Here is a 12,866-nt window from a genome sequence, read left to right as displayed (position 1 = left end):
TCTTGGACAGGGGCCTGATCAGGTCCATGGCAACTCGCTCAAAGGGCACTCCCACCACAGGGGAGGGACCTAAGGGCCCCTTCGACATCCCAGGTTTGGTAGCCAACTGGCAGTCTGGCCATGAGCGGCAATAGTCCCTTACATCCCAGTCAACTCCCGGACAATAGAAGCGGGATAAGACCCAAGCCAAGGTCTTTTCTTGTCCCAGGTGGCCGGCTACAGGGATGTCGTGAGTGAGCTTCAGAACACTTCTCCTATGGCACTGGGGAACGACTAGCTGGGTCTGGACCTCCTGTGTCTGGGGGTCCCGCTCTACCCAAGAGAGGCGATCGGCTGTAAGCTCAAACTGTGGCAACTGTAGTGCTCTCTGGGGGTTTACTACAGTCCCATTGAGGTGGGACACTTGGTTATAGGCATGTTCAAGGGTGGGGTCGTCCCTTTAGTCTTGAGGGAAGTCGGGTAGGGAGGTTCTCGTAGGGTCTTCCCCCACCGGATCTGGGGGCCAGGTTTGGGTCCAGGACTCATCAGCGTTTTCTTCTCCCTGTTCCTCTTCCTCTGATTCATGGTGTTGCTCTTAATTGGCCACAAGGTCCTGGTTTGCTACTACATCTTCCCCTAGAGCTGTCAGAGGAAGAGTCCCCCGAAGGCTGGCCTCCCAGAGAAGGTCATTAAAGCCCAGCCAGTCCCAGCCAAGAATGACGGGACAGGCCAGGGCAGGGGCCAACTCTACCATCATCTCCTTGGTCACCCCATTTATCGTTAAAAATACCTGGACCCGTGGGTACACTTTTATGTCTCCGTGACCATACTGGAGTCAAATCTCTCTGTCGGTCCTTTTTGGGTTCGGCATGACTCCCTGCCGTATGAGGGTCTGCCCACATCCTGAATCCAGGAGGGCCATGACTGGCTTGGGGCCTACTTCCACTGGCGTGGTCAGCTTCGGGGAGGATGGCTTGCGGGTCTGGGATTCCCTGGTGCAGACCTGGCCAAAGCTACAATCCATCTCAGGACATTTGTGCTGTAAGTGTCCGAAATGGCCACACGTGAAGCAGGGCCCATGTCTGAATGTGCTGGCAGAGGCAGTGCATCTAGAGGTAGGCTCCGATGGTAGTCTGGGCCCGCCAGGCTCAAGGCTCCCCGAGAAGCGTGCCCTGTGGATGATTGGGTGGGGAGTTACAGGTGCAGTTCTCTGAGTTGCGGGCACCTGGGTGCTGCTCAGGTCTGGGTTCGGGTGTCTGGGTTGATACTGGCTGCCAACTAGACATCGAACCGTTGATCACTACCCATTGAGCCCGACAATCTACCCAGCTTTCTATTCAGCTTATAGTCCGTCCATACAATCCATACTTCTTTAACTTTCTGGCAAGAATACTGTATCAAAAGCTTTGCTAAAGTCAAGATATATCACATCCACTGCTTTCCCCATATCCAGAGAGCCAGTTATCTCGTCACAGAAGGCAATTACGTTGGTCAGGCATGACTTGCCCTTGGTGAATCCATATTGACTGTTCCTGATCACCTTCCTCTCCTCCAAGAGCTTCAAAATGGATTCCTTGAGGACCTGCTCCATGATTTTGCTGGGGACTGAAGTGAGGCTGACCAGTCTGTAGTTCCCCGGGTTCTCTTTCTTCCCTTTTTAAAATATGGGCATTATATTTGCCTGTTTCCAAACGTCCGGGACCTCCCCCGATCACCACAAATTTTCAAAGATAACGGCCAATGTCTCTGCAACCACATCAGCCAACTCCCTCAGCACTCTTGGAGCCATTACATCTGGACCCATGGACTTGTGCATGTCCAGCTTTTCTAAATAGTCCTTAACCTGTTCTTTCACCACTGAGGGCTGCTCACCTCCTCCTCATACTGTGCTGCCCAGTGCAGCAGTCTGGGAGCTGACCTTGTCTGGGAAGACCGAGGCCAAAAAAAAACCCACATTGAGTATTTCAGCTTTTTCCACATCCTCTGTCACTAGGTTGCCTCCCCCATTCAGTAAGGGTCCCACACTTTCCCTGACCACCTTCTTGTTGCTAATATACCTGTAGAAACCCTTCTTGTTACCCTTCACATCCCTGGCTCGCTGCAACTCCAATTGTATCTTAGCCTTCCTGATTAGACCCCTGCATGCTTGAGCAATATTTTTATACTCCTCCCAAGTCATCTGTCCAAATTTCCACTTCTTGTAAGCTTCCTTTATGAGTTTAAGCTCACCAAAGATTTCTCTGTTAAGCTAAACTGGTTGCCTGCCCTCTTTGCTATTCTTACTGCACTTCGGGATGATTTGTTCCTGCCCCTTCAATAAGGCCTTTTTAAAATACAGCCAGCTCTCATGGACTCCTTGCCCCCACATATTAGCCTCCCAGGGGATCCTGCCCATCAGTTCCCTAAGGAAGTTTAAGTCTGCTTTCCTGAAGTCCAGGGTCTGTATTTTGCTACTCTCCTTTCTTCCTTTCTTCAGGATCCTGAACTCAACCATCTCATGGTCACTGCTGCCTAGGTTGCCACCCACTTCTACTTCCCCTACCAATTCTTCGCTGTTTGAAAGCAGCAGGTCAAGAGGAACAGGCCCCATGTTGGTTCTTCCAGCACTTGTACCAGGAAGTTGTCCCCAACACTCTCCAAAAACTTCCTGGATTGTCTGTGCACTGCTGTATTGCTCTCCCAGCAGATGTCAGGGTGACTGAAGTCCCCCATTAAACCAGGGCCTGTGATCTGGAAACTTCTGGTAGTTGTCTGAAGAAAGCCTCGTCTATCTCATCCTTCTGATCCGGTGGTCTATAGCACACGCCCACCACGACACCACCCTTGTTGCTCTAACCTCTAAACTTAATGCAAAGACTCTCAACAGGCTTTTCTCCAGTTTTAAACTGGAGCTCTGAGCAATCATACTGCTTTCTTACGTACAATGCAAGTCCTCCATCTTTCCTCCCATACCTGTCCTTCCTGAACTGTTTATACCCATCCATGACAGTGCTCTAGTCATGTGAACTGCCCCACCAAGTTTCTGTTATTCCAATCACATCATAGTTCCTTGACTGTGCCAGGACTTCCAAGTCTTCCAGCTTGTTTCCCAGGTTTCTTGCGTTCATGTACATGCACCTAAGAAAACTAGCCGATTGCCCCTACGTTCTCAGTATGAATCAGGAGGCTTCCTGTCATGTACACTCCTCCTTGTGTTTCGTCCTGGTATCCCACTCCTCCACTTACCTCTGGGTTTAGGTCACCGTCCCCCGGTGAACCTAGTTTAAAGCCCTCCTCACTAGGTTAGCAAGCCTGCCTGCCTGCGAAGATGCTCTTCCCTTTCTTCGTTAGGTGGATCCCATCTCTTCCTAGCAATCCTTCTTCCCAGAACAACATCCCATGGTCTAAAAATCCAAAGTCCTGTCTCCGACACCACCTGCGTAACCACACATTCACCTCCACAATTTGACAATCCCTACCTGGGCCTATTCCCTAGCCCCACCCCAGAGCCTGCACCCCCAGCCAAAGCCCTCAGCCCCCCACCCCAGCCCAGAACCCCCTCCAGCACCCCAAACCCCTCATCCCTGGCCCCGCCCCAGAGCCGACACCCCCAGCTGGAGCCCTCACCCCCTCCTGCCACCCAACTCCCTGCCCCAGCCTGGTGAAAATGAGCGAGTGAGTGAGGGTGAGGAGAGCGAGCGACAGAGAAAGGGGGATGGAGCGAATGAGAGGCGGGGCCTTGGAAAAGGGGCGGGACGGGGCAGCGCCTCAGGCAGGGGCAGGGCAGGGGGTGGGACTAGGGTGTTCGGGTTTGTGCGATTAGAACTTTGGCAGCCCTAACTACATACTATCAGTACCATTCTAAGGAGCCTGACGGGTTCTTTAAAATAGTTATACCAGCCAACCCTTCCTAGTGTAGACAAGGCCTTAGTTCCAATCAGTTAGATTTGCGCAAAACTTTTGAAGACAATGGGGTTGCTCCGGTGTCACTGAGATAATTCAGATTTATACCAGTGTAAATAAGATCAGGAGAATTTCCAGTAAAAGCCGGATGTAAATGACAGGAGACTAAAGCCCAGACACTCCGTTTTTTCCATTCAGGTCTCATCCTTTGATGTTGCTTAGGGGCATGGGTCTGAGTGGTTTTTCATTCTCCTAGCACTGCAAGTTTTGAGGATGAGACAGGGCTAAGTAGTTCTAGGTATGATCTGATGATTTATGATCATACCTGGCTTAAAGCTTCTCATAGCATAACTGCTCCCTGTTCCCCTCTTTCCCAGAGCAACAACAACAGAGACACAAAGGGGAAGTTTTTTCCCCATTTAAAAAAGTTCTAGCCTTCCCATTGGCTCTTTTGGTGAGGTGCCCACTCCCTTTTCTTCACCTGGGGGACTTTGTTAACCCTTTACAGGTAAAGCAAGCAGAGAACAGCCACCAAAAGGGACTTTTTAGCTAATTGGCTGGCTGGGAGTCCATAAAAGAGAGCTCCCCACCCCGCCCTTCCTTTATCACAAATGCATTGAAACTCTAAACTTTAACCAAAAAAAGGAGTGGGGGAAGAATCAAGAACATTTTGAATTTTAACAAAAGGGGGACGGGGGAGAATGTAGGGAGGAAAAATGTCAAAGTTTTTATAGTTTTTGAGCAACTATGTAGCTGGCTGAAATTTTTTATATTTCAAAATTTCATTGAATAAGTACAGAAAATTTTTCAACAATTTTGTTGTTGCATCTTCCCCACCCCACACAGCTTTAGTGGGAAGTGACTATCAAAATAGTAACTGTAGGGGACTTAGGCACCAGAATTTGAGTTCGAAATAAGACTGGGTGACTTAAGCAATCAATTAAAACAGCTTGAGAACTGAACATTGAACATGGATAATGTTGAACAATGACTATATTCAAGTTAATTGATTTCAGAGGGTTTTAGTCTGTATCAGCAAAAACAACAAGGAGTCCTTGTGGCACCTTAGACACTAACAGATTTATTTCGACATAAGCTTTCGTGGGCTATAACCCACTTCATAAGGTGCATCAGATACATGAAAGCTTATGCCCAAATAAATGTGTTAGTCCCTAAGGTGACACAAGGACTCCTCGTTGTTTTTATTCAAGGGAATTGCAATCCATTTGGGGGAAATTTGCAAACAGGCAAAGTTAATTTAGGGCCAGATTCTACAACTCATTTAGGCTACCAAGCCCCTTCTCTCTTCCCAGGGGCAAAATGGGATCCTCCCTTCCCACCAGTTTTAAACCCCTCTTTCTGTGGCCTGCCGTCAATAGATGCCTGAGTCTGTTCGAAGGCATCAGCTAAAAGAGCCATCTCATCCACAGACTTGACATCTTTGTCCCATAGACACTGGTTTACTTCAGCCTTACATATGCTTAAGAAATGCTCTTGAGCAACAAGATCAAGCATTCCTTGAAAACTTGCCACCTCTTTACCCCTCACCCATTTCCCCAACAAATCTTTCATTTTGTTTACATATTCCCCATTACTCATCCCAATATCCCTCTTAAGATTCCTAAATGTAACTCTATATGTTTCAGGGGTAATCTGAAATCCTTACAAAACAGTATCTTTAAATTTACAGTAGTCTAAAGCATCTTCAATAGTCATTCCATTGAATACACTTCGAGCTTTACCAGTTAATTTCGCAATCAGGGTAGGAACTCTCTTATTATTTAATGTATTACACACAGCCTTTCAAAGGTAGTCAGATATTCAGCAATATCATCCTGTATGCAAGACATAAGTGTTCCCATTTGTGGATTTTTGGAGTGATGAGAGTTGTTGGGGTCGGGGGGTTCTGGTTCTGCTTCTCTAGCAGGTCCAGTTGGTGTTTTCGCTCGCTCTCTCTGTTCTCTTTCTTCCCGCTCTCTTTCTCTTTTTCTTCTATGGCCCTTCTGTGTGCGACCTCCTCTCTGGCTGCCTTCCTGGCTGCCTCTGCTTCCATAGTTTCCCTGGCTGCAGCTGCTTCTTTGAGCCTCATTTCTGCCTGCCACATTTGAAACTCGCAGTCCTTTGCCTTCTCTGCCACTTCCAGTCTGGCCAGATCTAGTTTTTTAGCTGCCTCACTGGTAGTCATATTTCTGCTTTCTTGTGCTTATTTCCCTTTCCCGAAATAAACAAACAGAAAATAACAAAATTGTGACCTCCTCCTGACTGTTTTTAGCCAGTGCACTTAAGACTCAGTTAAAATCACAAATATCGGTGCTTAAAGTGTGAACTCTACTTGGAGTAACAAGCTGCACATACAACCCTGCTCTCTGCCCCACTGTGATGTTCCCCTCTGGTGTTATCTGGACCGGTGATCTGCTAGATCAGTCCAATTCTTTGACTCTGGGAGCCAGCCTTACCCTGCTCTGCTGTGAGAACCCCCACTCTTGGGCTGTTCACGCACAGCCTCTGGCATATAAGCTGCTCCTTGGATTGTGCAACCGAATGACACTAGCCAATATCTCCGGTCCCAGACACGAACCTAGGAACCTCCGTCTTGCAGTGTCCAGTTATGCCTGCTGGACGCTGCAAGCTTATATAAATTCATCAGTGCAACAAAGAAATTGATATGTACCAGGCTTGTTATTCCAAGGAGAGTCTCTGACACGCTTCAAACCAAACACACTGCTTCAGTAGGATAAACAAGAGATTTATTAACTACAAAGATAGATTTTAAGTGATTATAAGTCAAAGCAGAACAAGTTAGATTTGGTCAAATGAAATAAAAGCAAAACACATTCTAAGCTGATCTTAACACTTTCAGTGTCCTTACATATTTAGCTGCTTCTCACCACAGGCTGGCTGGTTGCCCTTCAGCCAGGCTCTCCGCTTTGATCAGTGCTTCAGTCGCTTGGTGGTGATGTCTGTAGATGGAGGTGGAAGAGAGAGGAAGGCCATGGCAAACATCTCTCCCTTTTATCATGCTCTTTCTTCCCTCTTGGGTTTGTCCCCCTCTTTCAGACTCAGGTGAGCATTACCTCATCGCAGTCCCAAACTGACCAAAGGAAGTGGGGTGACTCACTCAAGAGTCCAACAGACCCTTTGTTGCTGCCTAGGCAAGTGTCCTTTGTTCCTTTGAGGCTGGGCTGGGTTTGTCCCATACATGCCCTGATGAGGTGTGAACTGCCCCTCTGCTCTTGGAGAGTTTTGCCTGGGCCTATTTTAAGCCATGAGGACACATTGTCATCCTCATAACGATATATATGAATTTACAGCCCATAACATTACTATACCATTACTGTAACAACAATTACTATAACATCACTATAACAACAATGCTCAGTGCATCATGAGCCTTCCGAAGACACCCGATATGACAAACTTTGCATTGGATACCACACAGTCATATTATAAGGATGAACATGGGGTGCAGGGTGTTCCCCCGAGGTACAGAACGTCACACCTCCCCCATTAGCTTACTGCAAGAGGGTTAGTCACTGACTAGCTCAAAGGTAGTTTGTGTTATAGTTCTCTTGGCACCCAGCCATCAAGGCCATCAGGCGGTGTGCCTCAGTTTCCTCATTCACACACAGCAAATCAGGTTTTTTATGGTTTCTCTGCTGTGATAAGCTTTAAACCTGTTTACAGGTCTTAATTGAAAAGTAGCATTATCATAAGGTTTAACATCCATGTCAAAATTCTTATCCCAAAACTTAACATTAATACCAAAATTTTTATCTCAGATGTACGTTTACCAGTATCTTTATGATATCACGCCCTCTTTTCAGATAGCGTAGTGTAAGGTTAGTTTGTTCATTACCCATGCTGTCCTTTGACTCTCTCCCATGTAATCAGTCACTGGCTTTTCTTTCCCTCCAGCATTCCCCTCTGTGTGGGCTCTTAATTTAATCATGTTTCTGGAATTTTGGTGCCTCAGAGTCTGGCAAGATAGGTGTTCAGGGGGATCCTGCAGATTGGCTGGCCCTTTGGGGAGTGGTCTCCCAACCCCAGGACTGTACATAGGTAGAAAATCCAGCTCCCCTTTTGGGGTTACCCGGTTTTTCCTCCTCCCAGCACTGAGTCCTTCCCTGCCCCCTAATGGGCTGTGATCGGGGCTCTCTGGGCGAGGTGTGTTTACCCTTCGATCAGATTCACCTTCTCCCAGCAGCCTTCCCATAACTGCTCCCTGTCTCTCACCAGCCTGGGGGAAAACACCCCCTTCTCTGTCAGTTTGGTCATTTGTATTCCGGCAAACTACCCCCTGGCAATTTCCTGGTCCCAACTCCTCTGTTCTCACAGGCATTGGAGCTGCATCTTGATTTAAAGAGACACGGTTACTTTCCAAAAACTTATCAGAAATAGAATCCTGAAGAACAGGGACCTGGATTGGGGTACCCTCCGCCACCCCTTTCTCTGTCCCTGAGAAGTCAGCTGTGTGACTGCTCCCCTCCAGGAGGCTCCTTGTCAAAACCTTGGTCACAGACTGAGTGCCTGGGTGCATAGATCCTGACCCAGCCACCCTCCTAGTGTCCCGGGCATCCTGCGCCGAGTGACTAGTGAGGAGACTTTCCTGTACCCCCATTATTCCTTCCCCAGTTCCCTCCTCTGGGCCCTCTCCTAAGACATATTCTACTGTGGGTCATCAGCAGGGATTGTACCTAGAATCTTCTGCACTGAAAGCATGAGCCTTGTACCCTTTTAGCTAAGGGATATGCAGCATAAGGACTGTCTGATTCCCTGTTGGCCTGTGAGGGCATTGTGATGAAGCGGGACTGTTCTTAATGTTTCCTCTGAATATTGAGGGGGTGCCTCAGTTTCCCCTATGCAGTTCTTAAGTATCTAGGTGGTGGGATAAGGGTGTATGATCGTTGCAGAGCCCTGGAGGGCAGGTGTGTGCAGGGGTCTGGACACAGAGAATGGCCAACACCCTGTTTCCTGGCAACTGGTGGCCTGGGCCCTTCCCCCCTGCAAGGTGAGAGCTAAAGGGTCAGAGACAAAGAGATCAGGTGACCTCCTGGCCGGGGAAAGGGACAAAGCCCAGAGGAGGAGGGGCTGGAGAAAGTTTCAGTTTGGGGCTGGCTGGGGACATGGAGTGAGTGCAGACGTGGTTGTCTGGCTCACTGCCCCCCAAAATGGACCCAGCTGAGGGGTCCTGTTCTCTGCACCTACAAGCTCTGTCTTAGACCGTGTTTCTGTCGTCTAATAAACCTTCTGTTTTACTGGCTGGCTGAGAGTCATGTCTGACTGCGGAGTTGGGGTGCAGGACCCTCTGGCTTCCCCAGGACCCCGCCTGGGCGGACTCGCTGTGGGAAGCGCACGGAGGGGCAGAGGATGCTGAATTCTCCGAGGTCAGACCCAGGAAGGTGGAAGTTGTGTGAGCTGTGTGTCCTGAAGACAGTCTGCTCACAGAAAGGAGACTTCCCCAGAGTCCTGACTGGTTTCGTAGGGAGCAGTTCCAGAGCATCGCCCGGGGACTCCGTGACAGGCACCTAGCACACTTCAGGGGTTGGGGAAGATAATAAATAATAAAGGGCCCATCCCCTTAGTGGGATCAGCTGCTGACTTCCGTAAGGTAAACTTGGCCCGGAGACTCTGTTTCCAGACACCAGAGATAAGGGGACTAAAGAGGAAGTCGCTGTGAGCGAGTTTGTGTCAGTTCTGCTTTTGGGTTTGTTTTGGGTTAATAAGGAAGGTGCCAGGGTCAGAATCCCAGAGCTTGTCTTCTGAGCAGCCATGGCACGCCGAGGCTTTGCGTTTCCTCCAAGTAAGTAGAACCGAGTTAGTGATGACAGAGCCGTGGTGTATGGGAGAGTGTGGCAGGCAAGCCGCTACCCTCTGAATAGCTGGGAGTAGCCAGCTGGCAACTTATTGGAGATGCCAGGGAGGGGAAGTTAGAAGGGTTCTGTCCTGAAGTACTTCGGAGGTTCCCTGGCCTATCAGGGTACATCTACACAGCCTGTGGCAGGGACCCTCCAGCCCACCTTGACAGACTCAGGCTTTTGCTACCATGCTAAAAAGAGCGGTGTAGTCAGCACTTTTAAGTTGTGGTTTGGACCAGCTGAGGCCCATTCCTTTCCCCAGACTTCAGAGCCTGGCCTCCAGTCCACGCCACCCGCAACTTAGAAGCTCTGTGTACTCAGCTACTTTTAGCACAGGAGCCCGAGCCCGGGTCTGTCGAGCTGGGTTCGGAGCCCTGCTGCTGCAGTCTGCTGCGCGGTGTAGATGTACATTCTCTTACCAGCTGGGCTTCACAGGTGGACAGAGAGCAGCTGCAGCACCAACTCTTGGCTAAACAGATTAGCAAGATACATGCTCTCCTGCAAACTTATGGTGCATCTTGCCCCTCTCTAGGGCGTGTGTTTGTTTCCTTGCTGAGCCTTGGGCATGCTGACCCAGGAGGAACAGATGGGAGAAGGTTATATCTGACAGAACCCAAATGACAAGGGCAAAGGGGGAAAGCCCTGTGTGGTGATTGTGTGAATTTTGGTAATGATTTATGATTCCTGTGCATGCTTCAGTTTCCCTCCAGCCTTTGCATTTCTGGGCATTGAGCGTAAAGGGATATGATGTGGTATTTGACTCAACAGTCTGGCTGGAGACCAGAGTCATTAACAAACTAAGTAAAGAAAATTTACACCTGTGAATGGAGGGTCTGGAAAAGACAGCGGAAACCCCAGTGGCCAGGACAGTCACTCCTTGTGACCAACAGCTGAGAGGAAGGAGATTTCCTGGAGGCTTGCAGGGCAGCAAACCAAATGCACTGAGCGGGAGAACAAAGGGGAAAGGTGACAGGTGGCTGGGTTTAGAGCTGAGCTTTCAGAGACACAGGAAACACACCTGGAACTAAAGAAACAGAGACGGTGAGAGAGCGCCAAGATGGTTTGTTGCTACAGCAGCCTGGCTCATGGGAGCCCTGGCAATGGTCAGCATGGACCATGTCTTAACCTGTGCCTCTCTATGCTAAAGTCAGGACTGTTGGATTCTGTAGGCCAGGTGGCTAATACATTCTTAGCTTGTTTTGAAAAGGCTGCCTGGCATTACTGCAAATACTCACTGAGAGCATTGTTCCCTGAAGGAGTAAAGAACAAACCTCCCACTGGAGTCTGGCTCTGCTGGACTTACTACTGGGAGCCATGGAAAATGATGGGGATTGCTGGCACCCAAAGGCCTAGTTTTGGAGGCCACGGGTCTGCCCCTGTGGAACTGTGTAGGTCCTTGGGGCCCAGCACACTACAGGGATCTCTCCAAAGGGACTGGTTACAGGCTGTGGCATAGACCAGACCCTGTGACTCCATGACACCCTGCCCCAGGCCACTGAGAAGCCACTCAGACTCCAGCCTCCCAGCTGCCTCCTACAGGGCATCAGAGAATGAGACTAGAATGGAAAAATTCAGTGTCTACCTTCCATTCTCCCCACATCAATGAGGTCCAATGCCCTGATCCTATTTCTGATCTCCTAAGTCCCAGGATAAATTCAGGATAACGCCAATAAAAGTAAATCAATGGAGTCATTCCAAATTGACACCAGTGTAACTGAGATTAGGGTCAGACTCATACAAAGGTGCTTAGACTCCTTTATTTAGTAATGTCTCCCTGTGTTGTTTATTGCCGTATCTTAGATTTTAAACAAATTTTGTTCATCTTCTCTCAAGTGTTTTTTCTCCTTGGACTGTTCTGGTTTCTACCACCAGCAAGCACCCAGACGACAAACAGAATTGGTAAATTCTCAGGTTAGTGAAACATAATGCCTTGTGTAACGTTTCTGTGCACTTAATAAGTGAGTATCATATAGAGTGTCTGCCATGAAGCTGGTATTGGCTTGGCAGCTCTCAGCAGCATTATCTGGACTCTAATGTGGGGGTTCACTGCATCTGGGTCATTAGGAGCAGCGGAATGCCCAGAGGGGTGGGTACACCTCAGGTTCTAAACAGACCCTGAAGGGAAAACCCAGAATTTTGAGAACAGGGAAGATTGGGTGTCAGGGATAATTCCTCCTTCTCTGTGCTCGTTTATTCATTCACTCCCTCTTTCTCCCTCTGTCACTCCTTAGGGTATTCTAGTTTTAGTCTGCTCACACTCTGTCCCAGGGTGGACAAGAACCTCTTTCTGCTGCCGTGTCCCACTGAGAGGTCTTTTAATAGTGTCACTAGGCCACACTGAAAAGCCAGAGGTGGGCCCAGAAAGTGGTAGCTCGTGAATTCCTATACTGGATTGCAGTCCCTAGAAGTCTGTCAGAAAGTAGCAAGGGAGAATGAAGTAGCAGTAACTCTGGATCTGTCGTTTTGGCAGCTTTCTCTTTAAGGAGCTGTGAGTATTACAGAATTGCAAATGAAAATTGAGATCCTGATCAATTTCATGTAGAAACTAGAAGCACGGGGAAATTCTTATTGCCAAGAAGGCCAGTGGCACATTGGGCTGTGTTAGTGGGAGCACTGCCAGCAGATTGAGCGAAGTGATTATTCCCCTCTATTCAGCACTGGTGAGGCCACACATAGAATCATAGAATATCAGGGTTGGAAGGGACCTCAGGAGGTCATCTAGTCCAACCCCCTGCTCAAAGCAGGACCTAATCCCCAACTAAATCATCCCAGCCATGGCTTTGTCAAGCCTGACCCTTAAAAATCTCTTAGGAAGGAGATTCCACCACCTCCCTAGGTAATGCATTGCAGTGCTTCACCACTCTCCTAGTGAAACAGTGTTTCCTAATATCCAACCTACACCTCCCCCACTGCAACCTGAGACCATTACTCCTCATTCTGTCATCTGGTACCACTGAGAACAGTCTAGATCCATGCTCTTTGGAACCCGCTTTCAGGTAGTTGAAAGCAGCTATCAAATCCCCCCTCATTCTTCTCTTCTGCAGACTAAATAATCCCAGTTCCCTCAGCCTCATAAATCACGTGCTCCAGCCCCCTAATCATCTTTGTTGACCTCCGCTGGACTCTCTCCAATTTTTCGACATCGTTCTT

Source organism: Natator depressus, chromosome 20 (assembly GCF_965152275.1).
Source record: "Natator depressus isolate rNatDep1 chromosome 20, rNatDep2.hap1, whole genome shotgun sequence".
In the NCBI taxonomy this organism is placed as follows: Eukaryota; Metazoa; Chordata; order Testudines; family Cheloniidae; genus Natator; species Natator depressus.
Note: the sequence above shows the minus strand (reverse complement) of the source record.